This window comes from Papio anubis, chromosome X, assembly GCF_008728515.1.
Source record: "Papio anubis isolate 15944 chromosome X, Panubis1.0, whole genome shotgun sequence".
In the NCBI taxonomy this organism is placed as follows: Eukaryota; Metazoa; Chordata; class Mammalia; order Primates; family Cercopithecidae; genus Papio; species Papio anubis.
The window spans coordinates 88034719-88054471 of record NC_044996.1 but is presented as its reverse complement, the minus strand read 5'-3'; the positions used below and the strand labels follow the sequence as shown (position 1 = coordinate 88054471).

The 19753-nt window shown below is 39.4% G+C and overlaps 1 protein-coding gene across 4 annotated transcripts in view; it reads left to right on the top strand.

Moving 5' to 3' along the window:
• Positions 1–19753, top strand: part of LOC101010478 (zinc finger C4H2 domain-containing protein) — a 119892-nt gene that overhangs the window by 87978 nt on the left and 12161 nt on the right. The window lies entirely within an intron of this gene.

The window sequence follows — 19753 nt, the reverse complement described above, 5'->3', positions numbered from 1 at the left end:
CACATAACTAGAAACAATGACAAAAACCTCATGATTATTTCAATAGATGCAGAAAAGACCTTTGATAAAATTCAACATCTCTTCATGCTAAAAACATTCCATAAACTAGGTATTGATGGAACACATCTCAAAATAATAAGAGCTATTTATGACAAACCGATAGCCAATATCATACTGCATGGGCAAAAGCTGGAAGCATTCCCTTTGAAATTCAGCGAAAGACAAGAATGACCTCTTTTACCACTCCTAGTCAACATAGTATTGGAACTTCTGGCCAGGGCAACCAGGCAAGAGAAGGAAATAATGGTATTCAAATAGGGAGAGAGGAAGTCAAATTGTCTGTGTTTGCAAATGACATGATGGTATATTCAGGAAACCCCATTGTCTCAGCCCAAAGCTCCTTAAGCTCATAAGCAACTTCAGCAAAGTCTCAGGATACAAAATCAATATGCAAAAATCACAAGCATTCCTATAAACCAAGAATAGACACACGGAGAGCCAAATTATGAGTGAACGCTGATTCACAATTGCTATTAAAAGAATAAAATACCTAGGAATACAACTTACAAGGGATGTGAAGGACTGCTTCAAGGACAACTACAAACCACTGCTCAAGGAAGTAAGAGAGGACACAAACAAATGGAAAAACATTCCATGCTCATGGATAGGAAGAATCAATATCATGAAAATGGCCATACTGCCCAAAGTAATTCATAGATTCAATGCTATTCCCATCAAGCTACCACTGAACTTATTCACAGAATTAGGAAAAACTACTTTAAATTTCATGTGGAATGAAAAAAGAGCCTGTATAGCCAAGACCATCCTAGGTAAAAAGAACAAAGCTGCGGACATCACACTACCTGACTTCAAATTATACTGCAAGGCTACGGTAACAAAAACACCATGGTACTGGTACCAAAACAAATATATAGACTAATGGAATGGAACAGAGGCCTCAGAAATAACACCACACGTCTACAACCATCTGGTCTTTCACTAATCTGACAAAAACAAGCAATGGGGAAAGGATTCTCCATTTAATATATGGTGTCGGGAAAACAGGCTAGCCATATGCAGAAAACTAAAACTGGACCTCTTCCTTACTCGGCAAAATTAACTCAGGATATTTAAAGACTTAAAATGTAAGACTCCAAAATTCATCACTAAAAACTAAAGAAAACCCAGGTAATACCATTTAGTATTTAGCTGCAAAGACTTCTATGATTCTAGAACACTAAAAGCAATTGCAAACAAAGTTTTGCAAATGACATGGACCCCATTAAATTAAAAGAGCTTAAAGACAAACAAAGAAACTATCGAGTGAACAATGCAAAACTCATGAATGGGAGGTACCTCTTTTTTAGTAGTCTATCCATCCATGGACAAAGATCTAATATCCAGATTCTACACTTGATATCCTAAACAAGTTTACTAGAAAACCTACTTTTAAATTGTGGCAACGATATGAAACAATTTCGAAGAAGACATTTACTCAAACAAACATGGAAAAAAGCTTCTACCAGATTACTATCTGTCAGATAGTTCTGGCCAAAACCAAAAATGATAGTATTTTGCTATGTTACAAATGTTGATCATTAAAACTTATGAACAACAGAAGCTGGAGGATGTATAAAATGAGTTTTTATAATAATCAAAGATTATTCTTTTCTCCCATTCTTTAGGGTTGCCCTTCCTCCACAATAGTTTCTTTGCATGTTTTCCTTAGTTTAATTAGATCCCATTTGTCAATTTTGGCTTTTGGTGCCATTATTTTGGTGTTTTGACATGAAGCCCAGCCATGTCGGAATGCTGCCCAGTCTTCTTCTCTAGGATTTTATGATTTTACGGTTATATTTAAGTCTTTCGAACGGTCTTTGATAAAATTTCTTGCAAGTGAAAGGTCCAGTTTCCCCTTAGTTTTCTGCATCTGGCTAGCCAGGTTTACACCATTTATTGGGCTTATGGAACTTTTCCATTGCTTGTCCAGGCCAGGTTTGTCAAAGATCATGGCTGTAGATGCAGGTTACTCTGAGGGCTCGTTCTGCTGTTCCATTGGTCTATGTATCCATTTTGTACCAGTAATTATGCTGTTTTGGTTCCTCTTGCCTTTATATATAGCCTTTGAAGTCAGGTAGCTTAATGCCCAGCTTTGTCTTTTGTTTTGTGATGTACTACTATAGCGGTTCTTTTAGTTCCATATAGTTGTGCAGTTTTTTTTCCAATTCTATGAATAAAGTCAATGGTAGCTTGATGTATAGCATTTGACCCATAAATTACTGGCAGGATGGCACTTCAGCGATACTGAGTCTCCATCCATAAAGCATGGAATGCTTTTTCCATTTGTTTGTGTCCTCTTTACTTCTTTGAGTAGTGGCTTCAGTTCTCCTGAAGACATCCTTCGTCCCTTGAAAGCCATTCCTGCAGCCTATTCTCTTAGTAGCAATGGCGAATGGAGTTTACTCATAATTTGCCTTCGTGTGCTCATATTGGTGTATAGGAATGCTTATAGATTTTGCAATACTGATTTTGTATCATCCCGAAAGACTTGCCAGAAGTTAAGCTGTTATTAAGGAGACATCTTTGGAGCTGAGACAATGGGTTTTGTAAATACACGACATCATGTCATCTGCAAACAGAGACAATTTGATCTCCTCTTCCCATTATTTTGAATACACTTTATTTCTTTCACTTGCCTGATTGCCCTAGCCAGAAGTTCCAATACTATGTTGAATAGAAATGGTGAGAGAGCATCCATGTCTTGTAGTAGTTTTCAAAGTGAATGCTTCCATCTGTTGCCCATTAAGTATGATATTTGCTGTGGATTTGTCATAAATAGCTCTTATTATTTTGAGATACATTTCATTGATACCTAGTTTATTGAGAGTTTTTAGCATAAAGGGGTGTTGAATTAAGTCAAAGGCCTTTTCTGCATCTAGTGAGATAATCATGTGATTTTTGTCATTGGTTCTATTTATGTGATGGATTGCAACTATTGATTTGAATATGTTGAACTAACCTTGCATCCCAGGTATGAAGCCGACTTGATCGTGGTGGATAATCTTTTTAATGTGCTGCTGGGTTCAGTTTGCTAGTATTTTATTGAGGATTTTCACATTGATGTTCATCAGGAATATTGGCCTGAAATTTCCCTTTTTTGTTGTGTCTCTGCCAGGTTTTGGTACCTGGATGGTGCTGACCTCATAAAATGAGTTAGAGTATTCCCTCTTTTTCTATTGTTTGGAATAGTTTCAGAAGGAATGGTATCAGCTGCTCTTTGTACCTCTGGTAGAATTCGGCTGTGAATCCTTCTGGTCCTGGACATTTTTTGGTTGGTAGTCTATTGATTACTGCCTCAATTTCAGAACTTGTTATTGGTCTATTCAGGGATTCGACTTCTTCCTAGTTTAGACTTAGGAGGGGGGGTGTTATGTGTCCAGGAATTTATCCATTTCTTCTAGATTTTCTAGTTTATTTGCGTAGAGGTGTTCATAGTATTCTATGATGGTAGTTTGTATTTCTGTGGGATCAGTAGTGATATGCCCTATGACATTTTTTAATTGTGTCTATTTAATTCTTCTGTTTTTTCTTCTTCATTAGTCTGGCTAGCAGTCTATCTATTTTGATGATTTTTTTCAAAAATCAGCTCCTGAATTCATTGAGTTTTTGAAGAGCTTTTCATGTCTCTAGCTCCTTCAGTTCTGCTCTGATCTTAGTTAATTCTTGTCTTCTGCTAGCTTTTGAATTTGTTTGCTCTTGCTTCTCTAGTTCCTTTCATTGTGACGTTAGGGTGTCGATTTTAGATCTTTTCTGCTTTGTCTTATGGGCATTTAGTGCTATAAATGCCCCTCTACACACTGCTTTAATTGTGTCCCAGAGATTCTGATACATTGTGTCTTTGTTCTCATTGGTTTCAAAGAACATCTTTATTTCTGCCTTCATTTCATTATTTACCTAGTAGTCATTCAGGAGCAGATTGTTCAGTTTCCATGTAGTTGTGTGGTTTTGAGTGAATTTCTTAACCCTAAGTTCTAATTTAATTGCACTGTGTTCTGAGAGAGTGTTTGTTATGATTTTCATTGTTTTGCATTTGCTGAAGAGTGTTTTACTTCTAATTATGTGGTAAATTTTAGAATAAGTTCAATGAGATGCTGAAAAGAATATATATTCTTTTGATTTGAAGTGGAGAGTTCTGTAGATATCTATTAGGTCTGCTTGGTCTAGAGCTGAGTTCGAGTCCTGAATATCCTTATTAATTCTCTGTTTAATTGATCTGTCTAATATTGACAGTGGGGTGTTAAAGTCTCCCACTATTATTGTGTGGGAGAGTCTGTGTTTCTTTACAGGTCTCTAAGAACTTGCTTTATGAATCTGGGTGTTCCTGTATTGGGTGCATATATATTTAGAATAGTTAGCTCGTTTTGTTGCATTGGTCCCTTTACCATTATGTAATGCCCTTCTTTGTCTCTTTTGACCAACAAACACAACCAACAAATATTGGTTTCAAGTCTGCTTTATCAGAGATTAGGATTGCAACCCCTGCTTTTTTTTTTCTTTCCATTTTCTTGGTAAATATTCCTCTGTCCCTTTATTTTGAGCCTATGTGTGTCTTTGCATGTGAGATGGGTCCCCTGAATACAGCACACTGATGGATCTTGACTCTATCCATTTTGCCAGTCTGTGTCTTTCAACTGGGGCATTTACCTCGTTTACATTTAAGGTTAATATTGTTATGTGTGAATATGATTCTGTCAATTTGATGCTAACTGGTTATTTTTCCCATTTGTTGCAGTTTCTTCATTGTGTCGATGGTCTTTACAATTTGTTGTTTTTGCAGTGGCTGGTACCTGTTGTTTCTTTCCACGTTTAGTGCTTCCTTCAGGAGCTCTTGTAAGGCAGGCCTGGTGGTAACAGAATCTCTCAGCATTTGCTTGTCTGTAAAGGATTTTTTTTTTTCTCCTTCACTTAAGAAGCTTAGTTTGGCTGGATATGAAATTCTGGGTTTTAAATTATTTTCTTTAAAAATGTTGAATATTGGCCCCCACTCTCTTCTGGCTTGTAGGGTTTCTGCAGAGAGATCTGCTGTTAGTCTGATGGGCTTCCCTTTTGGGTAACCCGGCCTTTCTCTCTGGCTGCCCTTAACATTTTTTTCCTTTGTTTCAACCTTGGTGAATCTGATGATTATGTGTCTTGGGGTTACTCTTCTCAAGGAGTATCTTTGAGGTGTTCTCTGTATTTCCTGAATTTGAATGTTGGCCTGTCTTGCTAGGTTGGTGAAGTTCTCCTGGATAATATCCTGAAGAGTGTTTTCCCTCTTGGTTCCATTCTACCCATCACTTTCAGGTACACCAATGAAATGTAGGTTTGGTATTTTCACATAGTCCCATATTTCTTGGAGGGTTTGTTCGTTCCTCTTTATTCTTTTTTTCTCTAATCTTGTCTTCATGCTTTATTTCATTAATTTGATCTTCAATCTCTGATGTCCTGTCTTCTGCTTGGTCGATTCAGCTATTGATTCTTGTGTATACTTCACAAAGTTCTTGTGCTATGGTTTTCATCTCCATCAGTCATTTGTGTTCTTCTCTAAACTGATTATTCTAGTTAGCAATTCCTCTAACCTTTTTCAATGTTCTTAGCTTCCTTGCAGTGTGTTAGAACATGCTTCTTTAGCTCAGAGGAGTTTGTTATTACCCACCTTCTGTGGCCTAATTCTGTCTGTTCATCAAACTCATTCTCCATCTGGTTTTGTTCCCTCACTGGTGAGGAGTTGTGATCCTTCAGAGAAGAAGCATTCTGGTTTTCAGCCTTTTTGTGCTGGTTCTTCCCCATTTTGTAGATTTATTTACCTTTGGTCTTTATGTTAGTGACCTTAGAATGGGGTCTCTGAGTGGATGTGCTCTTCCTTTATGTTTGTTAGTTTTCCTTCTAACAGTCAGGCCCCTCTGCTGCAGGTCTGCTGGAATTTGCTGGAGGTCCACTCCAGACCCTGTTTGCCTGGGTATCACCAGCGGAAGCTGCAGAACAGCAAAGATTGCTGCCTGTTCTTTCCTCTGGAAGTTTTCTCCTGGAGGGGCACCTGCCAGATGCCAGCCAGAGCTCTCCTGTATGAGGTGTCTGTTGGTCCCTACTGAGAGGTATCTCCCACTCAGGAAACACTGGGGTCAGGGACTCACTTGAGGAGGCCATCTGTCCCTTAGCAGGGCTCGAACACTGTGCTAGGAGGTCCACTGCTCTCTTCAGAGCTGTCACATAGGGACTTTTAAGTCTACTGAAGCTGTGCCCACCGCCGTCCCTTCCCACTGGTGCTCTGTCCCAGGGAGATGGGGTTTTATCTATAAGTCCCTGACTGGGGCTTCCGCCTTTTTTTCAGAGATGCGCTGCCCAGAGAGGAGAAATCTGGCAGTCTAGTCACAGCAAACTTGCTGAGCTGCCATGGGCTCTGCCTTGTTCGAACTTCCCTGAGGCTTTTTTATACTTTGAGGGGAAAACCGCCTACTCAAGCCTCAGCAGTGGCGGATGCCCCTCCCCCTACCAAGGTGGAGTGTCCCAAGTCGGTATCAGACTGCTGCTGTGCTGGCAGAGAGAATTTCAAGCCAGTGGATCTTAGTTTGCTGGGCTCCATGGGGTTGGGACCCACTGAGGAAGACTACTTGGCTCCCTGGCTTCAGCCTCTCTCCAGGGGAGTGAATGTCTTTTTCTTGCTGGTGTTTAGGGTATGGGGGGGGGGGGGGAAACAAAAACAAAACCCTGCAGCTAGTTCGGTGTCTGCCCAAATGGCCACCAAGTTTTGTGCTGGAAACTCAGGGCCCTGATGGTGTAGGCACGGAAGGGGATCTCTCGATCTGCGGATTGTGAAGACTGTGGGAAAAGCACATTATTTGAGCTATAGTGCACAATGCAGTCCCTAATGGCTTCCCTTGACTGGGAGTTCCCCGACCCCTTACACTTCCCGGTTGAGGCAATGCCCCACCTTGCTTTGACTCGCCCTTCTTGGTCTGCACCCACTCTCCAACCAGTCCCAATGAGACGAACTGTGTACCTCAGTTGGAAATGCAGAAATCACCCACCTTCTGTTTTGATCTCACTGCGAGCTACAGACGGAGCTGTTCCTATTTGGCCATTTTGCCAGCAATCAAGACACAAATTTTCTGATATCAGGAATGAAATAGAGGATATTGCTACAGACCCCACAGGCTTCAAAAGAATAACAACTATGAGCAACTGTGTACGTGTAAATTGGACAAAGTACATGAAATAGACCAGTTCATCCAAACACTACCACAGTCCACCCACAATATATTAGAGAATTAGAATAACCCTATGTCACTATTTAGGAAATTGAATGTGTAATTTAACAATTTCCAAAAATCGAATCTTCAGGCCCAGATGTTACAATGGAGTAAAAATGTTAAAAAATTTTGGAGAATATTCCAAATGTTTAAGGAGAATCTTCCAATCACTGCAATCTGTTTCTCAGGAAGCCACAGTCCTAGGGGAAGGGAGAGAGCACCACAACAAAAGAGTCCTAGGGGAAGGGAGAGAGCACCACAACAAAATTCTTTTGTTCTGTGGAACAAAAGAATCTGAACAGCAGGCCTTCTCTCCCAGGTCTTTCTGCTGATAGGAACAGAGGTGTCCATCTGATCTGAATAGCCGAAACACTGGGACAAGGGTGAGGCTGTGAGGTGGATAGCTTTCCTGCTCACCTGGCAGGGGAGTTGAGGTAGCTCCCACTCTTCACCCTGATAAAACTCCAGTACATCTAATTGAGAGCTCCTCCAGCACCCTCATCAAGTCTGGGAACTTAGCCTACCATTATGTATGACGTCTACCTACCTGCCTTAGCTACAACTGATACCTATATAGGGATACCTTTCCTCTTGACCTGAAGCCTGAATCATCAACTCAGCAAATATAAAAATGGGGGAAAATTAAATAAAGTGTACACCATGAGAGAAGGAAATAAGCTTTAAGAGATCCCTGCCATTCCGACCCCATAAGAAACGGTGAACTTGCCCACACACCAAGAACTTAACTGCTAAAACCATCATCTGGGGAAGCCAGTTGGAAAAGATTCTCTATAAATAGGAAACTCATAAAGAGTTTTCATCCTAAAATCACCAAGAATCAAACTAGGTTAAAATAAACATTAAAGTATGATCCTTAAGAAAGAAAATAAAAGAAGTTAAAAAGAAACACAGTCCAATAAAAAATAAATTCAAGAACAATTTGATGAACTAGTCTACCCAAATGAGAAGGAACCAGAAAAGTAATTCTGGTAACATGACAAGACAGGGTTCTAAATCATCCTGAAAAGATCCTACTAGCTCCCCAGCATTGGATCCAAACCAAGAAGAAATCTCTGAAGTGCCAGATAAAGAATTCATAAGGTTGATTTTTAAGCTACTCAAGAAGACACCAGAGAAAGGTGAAAACCAACTTAAATTTTAAAAAATCAGGATATAATTAAAATTTTTTCAGAGGAATAGATATTATAAAGGAAAAAACAATGAGAGCTACTGGAAATGAAAGGCACACTTAGGGAAATACAAAATACAGTGGAAAATTTTAACAATAAACTAGAACAAGTAGAAGAAAGAACTTCAGAGCTTGAAGACAAGACTTTCAAAATAACCCAAACAGACAAATACAAATAAAAAAGAATAAAATAAACAAACAAAGTCTCCAAGAAATATGGGATCATGTAAAATGACCAAACCTAAGGATAATTGGTGATTCTAAGAAAGAACAGAAGTTGCCGGGCGCGGTGGCTCAAGCCTGTAATCCCAGCACTTTGGGAGGCCGAGACGGGCGGATCACGAGGTCAGGAGATCGAGACCATCCTGGCTAACACGGTGAAACCCCGTCTCTACTGAAAAAAATACAAAAAACTAGCCGGGCGAGGTGGCGGGCACCTGTAGTCCCAGCTACTCGGGAGGCTGAGGCAGGAGAATGGCGTAAACCCAGGAGGAGGAGCTTGCAGTGAGCTGAGATCCGGCCACTGCACTCCAGCCTGGGCCACAGAGCGAGACTCCGTCTCAAAAAAAAAAAAAGAAAGAAAGAAAGAAAGAACAGAAGTCTAAAAGTTTGGAAAACTTATTTGAGGGAATAATTGAGGAAAACTTCCCTGGCCTTGCTAGAGGTCTAGACATCCAAATAGAAGAAGTCAAAAGAACTCCTGGGAAATTCATTCCAAAACAATTGTCATTAAGGCACAGGGTCTTCAGGTTATCTAAAGTCAAGATGAAAAAAACATAATTTTAAGAGCTGTGAGATAAAAGATAACCTATAAAGCAAAACCTATCAGATTAACATCAGATTTCTCAGCAGAAACTTTACAAGCCAGAAGGGATTGGACTCTTACCTTTCGCCCCCTGAAACAAAGTAATGGTCACCCTAAAATTTTCTATCTAGCAAAACTAAACTTCATAAATGAACGGAAGATAAAGTCTTCTTCAAAAACACATCCTGAGAGAATTTGCCACCACCAAACAAGCACTACAATAAATGCTAAAAGGAGTTCTAAATGTTGAAACAAAACCTTGATATACACCAAAATATAACCTCCTTAAAGCATAAATCTCACAGGGCCTATAAAACAATAACACAATGAAAAAACTCCAAAGCATTTAGGCAACAGCTACGTGATGAGTAAAACAGTACCTCACATTTCAATACTAACATAGAATGTAAATGGGCCTCAATGCTACACTTAAAAATATGTAATGGCAGAATGAATTAAATAAACCACCAACCAAGTATCTATTGTTTTCAAGAGACTCACCTAATGCATAAGGACTCATGTAAGCTAAGGTAAAGGGGTGGTAAAAAATATTCCACACAAATGGAAACCAAAAGGAAGCAGGAGTAGCTATTCTTACATCAGACAAAACAGACTTTAAAGCAACAACAGTTTAAAAAAAAAAAAAAAGACAAGCAAGGACATTATATAATAATAACTGGATTTGCAAAACAAGAAAATATCACCATCCTAAATTATATGCACCTAACACTGGAGCACCTAAATTTATAAAATAATTGGTACTAGACATAAGAAATGAGATAAACAGCAATACAATAATATTGGAGGACTTCAGTACTATACTTACAGCACTACACAGATCATCAAGACAGAAAGTCAACAAAGAAACAATGGACTTAAACTATGCCCTAGAACAAATAGACTTAACAAATATTTACAGAACATTCTTTCCAACAACTACAGAATATGCATTTTTTTTTCAGTATATGGAACATTCTCCAAGATAGACCATATCATAGGCCACAAAACAAGTTTCTATAAATTTAAGAAAATCAAAATTATATCAAGCATTTTCTCAGACCACAGGGGAATAAAACTGGAAATCAACTTCAAAAAGAGCCCTCAAAACTATAGAAATACATGGAAAGTAAGAATCTGCTCTTGAATGAGCTTTGGGTTAACAATGAAATCAAGATAGAAATTTAAAAATTATTTGAAATGAATGATAATAGTTACACAGCTTACCAAAACCTCTGGGATATAGCAAAAGTGGTGCTAAGACAAAAATTCATAGTGTGAAATGCCTAAATCAAATAGTCTGAAAGAGCACAAATGGACAACCCAATGTCACACCTCAAGGAACAAGGAAAACAAGAACAAACGAAACTCAAACCCAGCAGAAGGAAAGAAATAACAAAGATCAGAGCAAAACTCAATGAAACTGGAACAAACAAAAACAATACAAAAGATAAATGAAACAAAAAGCTGATTCTCTGAAAAGATAAACAAAATTGATAGACTGTTAGCGAGATTAACCAAGAAAAGATCCAAATGAACTCAATCAGAAATGAGACTGGAGGTATTACAACTGATACCATGGAAATACGAAAGATTATCCAAGTATACTATGAACACCTTTTCACACACAAACTATAACGTGTCGAGGAGATGGACAAGTTCCTGGAAATATACAAGCTTCCTAGATTAAATCAGGAAGAAAGAGAAACCCTGAACAAACCAATAACAAAAAGTGAGATTGAAACTGTAATTTTAAAATTGCCAACAAAAAAAGTTCAGAACCAGATGGATTCAAAGCTGAATTCTATCAGACATTCAAATAAGAATTGGTACCAATCCTACTGAAACCATTCCAAAAGACAGAAAAAGAGGAAGTCCTCATTAAATCATTCTATGAAGCCAGTGTCACCCCAATACCAAAACCAGGAAAGAACACCACCAAAAACACTACAGACCAATACCCCGATGAACATAGATTCAAAAATCCTCAGCAAAATACTAGCTACCCAAATCCAACAGCATATCAAAAAGATAATACACCATGATCAAGTCAGTTTTATCCTAGGGATGCAGGTATAATTTAACATACACAAGTCAATAAATGTGATACATCACATAAACAGAATCAAAATAAAAAATCATATGATTATCTCAGTAGATGCAGAAAAAGCATCTGATAAAATTGAACATCGCTTTTTTATAAAAATACTCAAAAAAAAACTGGCATAGAAGAGACATACCTCAAGATAATAAAAGCCATCTATGACATACCCACAGGCAACATTATACTGAATGGGGAAAAGTTGAAAACATTCCCCCTGAGAACTGGAACAAGACAAGGATGCCCATTTTCACCACTTCTATTCAACATAGTACTGGAAGTCATAGCCAGTGTAATCCAACAAGAGAAAGAAGTAAAGAGCATCCAAATTTGGAAAAGTGGAGGTCAAAATGTCACTGTTTGCCAATGATATAATCATATGCCTAGAATACCCTAAAGAATAATCCAAAACCTCCTTGACCTGATAAACGAATTCAGTAAAGTCTCAGGATACAACATCAATGTACACAAATCAGTAGCACTGCTATACACTAACAGTGACTAAGCTGAGAATCAAATCAAGAAGTCAACCTTTTTTACAACAGCTGCAAAAATAATAATAGTAAAATATTTAGAAATATACTTAACCAAGGAGGTGAAAGATCTCTACAAGGAAAACTACAAAACACTCCTAAAACAGATCATAGATGACACAAACAAATGGCAATGTATTCCATGCTTATGGAGGGGGTAGAATCAATAATATGAAAATGACCATACTGCCCAAAATAATCCACAGATTCAATGCAATTCTAATCAAAATACCATCATCATTCTTCACAGAACTAGAAAAAAGCAATCTAAAATTCATTGGAACCAAAAGAGAGCCCACATGGCTAAAGCAAGACTAACCAAAAGGAACAAATCTGGAGGCATCACATTTCTCAACATCAAATTATACTACAAAGCTATAAGCTACCAAAACAGCATGGTAATTGTATAAAAATAGGCATGAAGACCAATGAAAAAGAATAGAAAACCCAGAAATAAGGCCAAATACTTACAGCCTTCTGTAAGTATTGACAAAGCATACAAAAACATAAAGTGGGGAAAGGACACCCTATTCAATAAATGGTGCTGGGAAAACTGGCAAGCCACATGTAGAAGAATGAAACTAGCTCCTCACCTCTCATGTTATACAAAAATTAACTCAAAGTGGATCAAAGACTTAAATCTAAGAACTGAAACCATAAAAATACTAGAAGATAGCATTGGAAAACTTTTCTGGACATTGGCTTAGGAAAAGAATTCATGACTAAGACTCCAAAAGCAAATGCAACTAAAACAAAAATAAATAAGTGGGACCTAATTAAACTAAAAATCTTCTGTACAGTGAAATTATCAGCAGAGTAAACAGACAGCCTATAGAGTGGGAGAAAATATTTGCAAACTATACATCTGACAAAGGACTAATACCCAGAATCTATGAGGAACTCAAACAAATAAGAAAAAAGAAAATCCCATCAAAAAGTGGGCAAAGGGGCAGGTGCAGTGACTCACACCTGTAATCCCACAACTTTGGGAGTACAAGGAAGGTGGATCACTTGAGCAGGAGTTTGAGGAGTTTGAGACCAGCCTGGCCAATATGGCAAAACCCTGTCTCTACTAAAAAGAAAACACAAAAATTAGCTGGGTGCAGTGGCTCATGCCTGTGGTCCCAGGTATTTGGGAGGCTGAGGCATGAGAAGTGCTTGAGCCTGAAAGGTGGAGGTTGCAGTGAGTCAAGATCATGCCACTGCACTTCAGCCCCTGGGTGACAGAGTGAGACTCTGCCTCAAAAGAAAAAGGAGGAAGTGGGCGCGCGCGCGCGCGCGCGCGCGCGCGCGCGCTCATCCGGATTCAGATCATCGGATCCTCAAAAGATAAATAATCCATATCGCGCTCCTCTTATCCTCGACCATCTTTCCGCTCTTTCTCGTCATCGCTCGATCTCGAACTCGGCGAGAACCGGATCTTATCGATCTTATCGGTCAGGTGTCGGCATCATCGGACCACACATTATACAAAAATTAACTCAAGATGGATTACAGATTTAAATGGCAGACCCTAAAACCATAAAATCATAGAGACAACCTAGGCAATACCATTCAGGACATAGGCATGGGCAAAGAGACTTCATGAGCTAAAACACCAAAAAGGGAAATGGCAAAAAAAAAAGCCAAAATTGACAAATGGGATATGAATTAGACCAAAGAGCTTCTGCTGTAAAAGAAACTATCATCCAGAATTGAACAGGCAAACTACAGAATGGGAGAAAGTTTTACAATCTATCCATCTTACAAAGTCTAATATCAGAATCTACAAGGAACTTAGAATTTACAAGGAATAAAACAAAGAACCCCCATCAAAGAAGTGGGTGAAGGATATGAACAGACACTTCCTCAAAAGAAGATGCTAGCTGACCACCAAACATATGAAAAAACCTCACCATCACTGGTCATTAGAGAAATGCAAATGGAAACCAAATGAGATACCATCTCACACCAGTTAGAATGGTGATCATTAAAAGTCTGTAAACAACAGTGCTGATTATGTGGAGAAACAGGAATCGTTTACACTGTTGGTGGAAGTGTAAATTAGTTCAACCATTGTGGAGAAGACAGTGTGAGTGATTCCTCAAGGATCTAGACCAAAATACCATTTGACCCAGCAATTCCATTACTGGATATATGCAAATGATTATACATTATTCTACTATAAAGACACATGCACACAGATGTTTGTGCAATCACGGTTCACAATAGCAAGACTTGGAACCAACCCAAATACCCATCAATGATAGACTGCATAAAGAAAAATGTGGCACTTATACACCATGGAATACTATGCAGTCATAAAATGGATGAGTTTATCCTTTGCAGGGACATGGATGAAGCTGAAACCAACATTCTCAACAAACTAACACCCAGGAACAGGAGCTAAATACAGGGGCAGGGCAAGATGGCCAAATAAGGAACAGCTCCAGTCTCCAACTCCTTACAGGCAACACAGAGAAGACTGAGTGATTTCTGCATTTTCAACTGAAGTACTGGGTCATCTCTCACTGGGAGTGCAGGACAATCCGGTGCTGGTCAGCTCCTGCAGCCCACGACCAGCGAGGCTGAAAGCAGAGGCTGAGCATCGCCTCACCTGGGAGAGCGCATGAGGGAAAGGAAGCCCTTTTTCCTAGCCAGGGAACTGAGACACACAACACCTGAAAATCGGGTAACTCCCACCCAATATAAGCTTTAAGCAAACAGGCACACCAGGAGATTATATCCCACAACTGGCGGGGAGGGTCCCATACGGAGCCTCCCTCATTGCTAACACAGCAGTCTGTGATCTAACCACAAGGCAGCAGTGAGGCTGGGGGAGAGGCGCCCGCCATTGCTGAGGCTTAAGTAGTAAGCCAGAAGCAGCTGGGAAGCTCGGGCTGGGTGGACCTCACAGCAGCTCAAGGAAACTTCGCTGTCTCTGTAGGCTCCCCTCTGGGGCAAGGGAACAACTAAGCAACAACAAAAGCAGCAGAGAAACCTCTGCAGACACAAAGCGACTCTGTCTGACAGCTTTGAAGAGGCGGTGGATCTCCCAGGAGGTTGAGGATCTGAAGGGACAGACTGCTGCTCAAGTGGGTCCCCTGACCCTGAGTAGCCTAACTGGGAGCATCCCCACTAGGGGCACTCTGATACCCACACACCTCACAGGGTGGAGTACCTGAGGAGGAAGCTTCAAAGCAAGAGAATCAGACAGGTACACTAATTGTTCAGCAATATGTCTTCTGCATGCCTGCTGCTGACACAGGCAAACAGGGTCTGGAGTGGACCTCAAGCAATCTCCAACAGACCTACAGCTGAGGGTCCTGACTGTTAGAAGGAAAACTATCAAACAGGAAGGACACCTACACCCAAAACCATTAGTGATCACCATGTCATCAAAGACCAGAGAGGCAGATCAAACCACAAAGATGGGGAAAAGCAAGGGCAGAAAGCTGGAGAAAATCAAAATAAGAAGCGCATCTCCCCAGCAAAGGGCTGTAGTTCATTGCCAGCAGCGGATCAAAGCTTGATGGGAGGCTGACTTTGTGAGATGAGAGGAAGGCTTCAGTCCATCAAAATTCTCAGAGCTAAAGGAGAATTACATACCCAAGCATAAAAGAAATAAAATCTTGAAAAAAAAAAAGTGGAAATTGATGGCTAGAGTAATTAATGCAGAGAAAGGTCATAAAGCGGGAAATGAAAGAGATGAAAACCATGACCGCAGAGAAATCATTGACAAATGTACAAGCTTCAGTAACCATTCGATCCAACGAAGAAAATTATCAGCGATTGAGGATCAAATGAATGAAATGAGAAAGAGAGAAAGAGAAACAAAAGAAAAAGAAAGAAAAAGAAATAGAAAAAGCCTGCAAGTATGGGATTATGTAAAAAGACCAAAATCTACATCTGATTAGGGGTGCCTGAAAGTGAGGGAGAAAATGGAACAAGTTGGAAAACACTCTCAGGATATCATCCAGGAGAACTACTAACCTAGTAGAGACGGGCCAACATTCAAAATCCAGGAAATACAGAGAGCATACAAAGATACTTCTCGAGGAAGAGCAACTCAGACACATAATTGCCGGGTCACAAAGTTGGAAATGAAGGAAATCTTAAGGGCAGCCAGAGAGAAAGATGGAGTTACCCACAAAGGCGAATCAGACTAACAGCAGACCTCTGCGGCAGAAACTCTACAAGCCAGAAGAGAGTAGGGGCCAATATTCAACATTCTTAAAGAAAAGAATTTTCAACCCAGAACATATCAGCAAACTAAGTTTCATAAGTGAAGGAGAAATAAAATCCTTTACAGATAAGCAAATTCTTAGAGATTTTGTCACCACAAGCCTGCCACAAAAGAGACCCTGAAGGAAGCACTCAACATGGAAAGGAACAACCCGGTAGCAGCCATTGCAAAAACATGCCAAAATGTAAACACCATTTGGGGGCTAGGAAAGAAACTTCATCAACTAACGAGCAAAATAGCCAGATTAATATCATAATAGCAGGATCAAGTTCACACATAACAATCTTAACCTTAAATGTAAATGGACTAAATGCTCAATTAAAGACACAGACTGGCAAACTGGATAAAGAAGTCAAGACCCATCAGTCTGCTGTATTCCAGGAGACTCTGCATGAGGGTATACATAGGCTCAAAATAAAGGGATGGAGGAGAAGGTTACTGAGCAAATGGAGAACAAAAAAAGCATGGAGTTTGCAATACTAGTCTCTGATAAAGTAGGGCTTTAAACCATCAAAAGATCAAAAGAGACAAAAGAAGGCCATTACATAATGGTAAGGATCAATTCAACAGGAAGAGCTAACTATCCTAAATATATATGTACCCAATGCAAGGCACCCAGATTCATAAAGCAAGTCCTTGAGACTTTAAAGAGAGACTAGACTCCATACAATAATAATGGGAGACTTCCAACCTCCTGTCAACATTAGACAGATCAATGAGATGAAAGTTAACAAGGATATCCAGGGTGTGAACTCATCTCTGCATGAAGCAGGCGTAATGAACATCTATGGAACTCTCACCCCAAATCCAGCAGAATAGCCATTCTTCTCAGCACCACATCACACTTATTCCAAATTGACCACATAATTAGATAAGCTACTCCTCAGCAAATGTACAAGAACAGAAATTATAACAAACTGTCTCTCAGACCACAGAAAGTACAATCAAACTAGAACTCAGGACTCAGAAACTCCAATCAAAACCCGCTCAACTACACATGGAAACTGAATAACCTGCTCCTGAATGACTACTGGGTACATAAGGAAATGAAGGCAGAAACAAAGATGTTCTTTGAAACCAATGAGAACAAAGATACAACATGCCAGAATCTCTGGGACACATTTAAAGCAGTGTGTAGAGGGAAATTTATAGCACTAAATGCCCACAGAGAAAGCAGGAAAGATCTAAAATTGACACTCTAACATCACAATTAAAAGAACTAGAGAAACAGAGCAAACACATTGAGAGAGAGAAAGCTGTGAAGGCAAGAAATAACTAAGGTCAGAGCAGAACTGGAAGGAGATAGGAGCCTAAAAACACCCTCCAAAATCAATGAATCCAGGAGTTGGTTTTAAGAAAAAGATAAAAATTGACAGACCACTAGCAAGATAATAAAGGAAGAAAAGAAAGAATCAAATAGGCGCCAATAAAAATGATAAAGGGATATCACCACTGACCCCCACAGAAATAGAAACTAACATCAGAGAATACTATAAACACTACTCTACGCGATAAACTAGAAAATCTAGAAGAAACTGGATAATTTCTGGACACTTACACTCTCTTCCAGACTAAACCAGGAAGGATTTGATCCTGAGTCAGAGCCAATAGTAGGCTCTGAAATTGAGGCAATAGTGTAGCCTACCAACCAAAAAAAGTCCAGGACCAGATGGATTCACAGCTGAATTCTACCCAGAGGTCCTAGGAGGAGCTAATTTACCATTCAACTGGAAACTATTCCCATCAATAGAAAAAGAGTAAGATCACTCTAGCTCATTTTATGGGGAATAGCATCATCTGATACCAAAGCCTGGCAGAGACACAACAAAAAGAAATTTTAGACCAATATCCTGATGAACATCGATGCAAAATCCTCCAATAAAATACTGGCAAGCGGATTCTTGGCACATCAAAAGCATCACCGTTAAGTGGGCTTCATCCCTGAAGATGCAAAGGCTGGTTCAACGATAGCAAATCAATAAACATAATCCCAGCATATAAATAGAACCAAAGACAAGAACCACATGATTATCTCAATAGATGCAGAAAGGCACGGCAAATTCAACAGCCCTTCATGCTAAAAGCAGCTCAATAAATTAGGTATTGATGGAATGTACCTCAAATAATAAGAAGCTATTTATGACAAACCCACAGCCAATATCATACTGAATGGGCAAAAACTGGAAAAAATTCCTTTGAAAACTGGCACAAGACAGGGATGCCTCTCTCACCACTCCTATTCAACATAGTGTTGCGGAAGTTCTGGCTTGACAATCCAGGCAGAAATCAAAGAGGTATTCAGTTAGGAAAGAAAGAAGTCAAATTGTCCTGTTTGCAGATGACATGATTGTATATTTAGAAAACCCCATTGTCTCAGCCAAAATCTCCTTAAGCTGATAAAAGCAACTTCAGCAAAGTATCAGGATACAAAATTAATGTGCAAAAATCACAAGCATTAAGTATACACCAGTAACAGACAAACAGAAGGGAAACCAAATCAGAATGAACTTCCATTCTAATTGCTTCAAAGAGAATAAAATGCCTAGGAATCCAGCTTACAAGGGATGTAAAGGACCTCTTCAGGAGAACTACAAACCACTGCTCAGTGAAATCAAAGAGACACAAACAAATGGAAGAACATACCATGCTCATGGATAGGAAGAATCAATATCATGAAAATGGCCATACTGCCCAAGGTTATTTATAGATTCATTGCATCCCCATCAAGCTACCAATGAGTTTCTTTACAGAATTGGAAAAAACTGCTTTAAAGTTCATATGGAACAAAAGAGCCGCATCTCCAAGACAATCCTAAGTCAAAGAGCAAAGCTGGGCGTCATACCCTGACTTCAAACTCTCGACAAGGCTACGTGTAAAACAGCATGGTACTGGTACCAAAACGAGTTATAGACCAATGAAACAGAACCAGAGTCCTCAGAAATAATACCACACATCTACAGCCATCGATCTTTGACAAACCTAGAGAGAAACAAGAAATGGGAAAGGATTCCCTATTTAATAAATGGTGCTGGGAAAATTGGCTAGCCATAAGTAAGCTGAAACTGGATCCTTTCCTTACTCCTTACGAAAATTAATTCAAGATGGATTAGAGACTTAAATGTTAGACCTAATACCATAAAACCTAAAAGGAAAACCTAGGGGTAAAGTACCAAATTTCAGGATCAGGACATAGAGTATGGGCAAAGAACTTCATGTCCTAAAACACCAAAACAACAGCAGCAAAAGCCAAAATTGACAAATGGATCTCATTAAAACTAAGAGCTTCTGCACAGCAAAAAGAAACTACCATCAGGTGAACAGGCCACCTACAGAATGGGAGAATATTTTTGCATTCTACTCATCGACAAAGGGCTAATATCCAGAACCTGCAAAAACTCAAACAAATTTACAAGAAAAACAAAACAACCCCCTCAAAAGTGGGCGAAAGGATGAACAGACATTTCTCAAAGAAGACATTCATACAGCCCGGCAGACACATGAAAAGTATGTCATCACTGGCCATCAGAGAAATGCAAATCAAAACCACAATGAATGCCATCTCACGCCAGAATGAAGCGATCATTAAAAAGTCAGGAAACAAAACATGCATGGCA